Genomic DNA, 2,406 nt, shown 5'->3' on the forward strand with positions numbered 1-2,406 from the left:
TTATACCGCCCAAAAATACCTACCTTGAAGTATATTGATCGTCCGTCCGCCTGGATGGTTCTCCATATAAACTTTCTGCGCGAAGTATAAAATTGGTTGAATTTTGACCATTATTTCACCTAGCCCCCACACAAATGTCCTCAGGGAATATAAATTTATCGATCATAAATGTTTAATTTATATATAACACAATTTTTTGATTTTTTTGATTTTTAGAGAAAAAAAATAGAGGGAAATAAATCTAACTTCTGGAATCGGATTATTCCATTGAAATGTAAATGTAAGCATGAACGCATGTTATATAATAATGAGTACTAAGTATGTGAACAAAAAAATGGTATTTTGATAAACGTGACGTATCCTGTAAACAAGAACTACATGTAGTACAGTCGGCATATCTGGGTTAAATTCAAAATGCCGTATTCATAAACAAATTTTAAATTTAAACAACGTTTTAAAATCAAATTTTGTATGGAAATTTTGCTTTCAAATATTGTTTAAATTTAAAATTTTTTTATGCATATGGAGGAAAGTATTTAAAGGAGTAATAAATATAAAATTGCAGTAAAATTATATTTTTATCAAAAAACAGGTTAATATTAAGGGTGTTTAAAAAAATTTATAATAAAAAAATGTTTGCCTGTATCAACCAGATCAGTTGCGACTAACGGTAACCCTCCGTTAGTCGCAACTGATCTGGTTGATACATAAATTTCGATAAATTTAAGGTTCTAATCTCTTCAAATTCAAGATCAACAACATAGCGCTCGATGATGCTATTTAGGTAGTATCATATCCACCACAGGCGGCTCACGTGATGATATTGCATATCGCATAGTAAAGGCAAAACAGTCATTTGGTGCATTACAAAGGTTATGGAAGTCACCACAAATACATACGAATACTAAGCTCCACCTATTCTCCTCAATTGTTCGCTCCACCCTGCTATATCCATATCCTGGAACTCTACTGCATGCGACATACAAGCCCTGCAATTATTTATTAACCGTTGCTTGAGAAAAATATTGCGAATATTTTGGACGAACACGTAGTTTCCAACAGAGACCTCTGGCAAAGAGCATGAGAAACTCCAATCCGCATAGAAATTGCAAAGAGGAAATGGAGCTGGGTTGCCATATTTTGAGAAGACCTCATATCAAAGATGGCAATTGACTTGAAATAACACTTGGAGAAGGCAACTAGAATCCGAAATTAGCGGTACGGGATACAAATGAAAGAATTTCGTTACGGCCCTTTGTTTCAACTTGGAACCACAGGAATCATATACACATATACATATGTATAGAAGAAAAATAATTTTTTATTACATATTTTAAAATAATTCATTTTGAAAATACTTAAAATTTTGTATAAATTTGTTGTTAATTAAAAAATATATATTTATTAGCAGAAATCCAGACCAAGGTAGGTAAGAAAGCTGAGAACAAAAATTTGGCATCATCTAAGAATCTAAGCCTAAGAATCCACCACCCCTTAGAGTTTAAAGTCCAAATTCAAAACTTAAACTCTGCTACAACTCCTCCATAAAATCGGACTATAAATTTAAAATATAAATATATCCATATTGACTTGTGTATGAGTTTTTGTCATCTCACGATAACATTAACCTATTTGCAGGTATGACCAAACAAATTTAATTATTTTAAATGGCGGTTTCAAAATTCCATATTCAAAATTTTAAAAATTTTGTTAAAAATGTATGAGTTTTTGTCATCTCACGATAACATCAACCTATTTGCAGGTATGACCAAACAAATTTAATTTTTTTAACGGCGGTTTCAAAATTCCATATTCAAAATTTTAAAAATTTTGTTAAAAAAATTTCAGAATTTTTTGATCATCACGTAGGGATTTATTGAAAATATAATAGGGAATAAAAATATGAAAAAATAATGTCCATACCTCCTACAGTTTTTCCATACCGGCAACTTAAATCTTGCGATTTTCGGGAAAAACTAATTTGTTGGCCATATTTTGGCGAATGATACCAGTACTAGGGGTTGACCTAGGGTTGCCAGATTCAGATTTGCAACAAGCTGGACATTGGGGTCTAAAAAGCTGGACAAATCAAAAAAAAAACTGGACATTACAAAAATTACTGAGAAAATGTTAATTTTGGGAGAAAAAACTTGGAAAACGACAAAGCGTGGGTTATAGGTCTTGTTGAGTACATTGCAAATTGTGTCAAAAAATTTCAGAGCACTCTCAAATTCAGAAGTTATTCTAAAAAACCGTTTTAAGTGATGTTCGTCAACTTATCGACCAGTCAGTTTTTGTCTGATTTTAATTTGTTAACGGGTTTAGAAAGAATTTAAAATGTCGTGAATTTTTTGATTATTTGTAAGTTATAAGTATTGCTTTTGTTAAGAATATCTAAACAAAACA

Source organism: Calliphora vicina, chromosome 5, assembly GCF_958450345.1.
Source record: "Calliphora vicina chromosome 5, idCalVici1.1, whole genome shotgun sequence".
NCBI lineage: Eukaryota > Metazoa > Arthropoda > Insecta > Diptera > Calliphoridae > Calliphora > Calliphora vicina.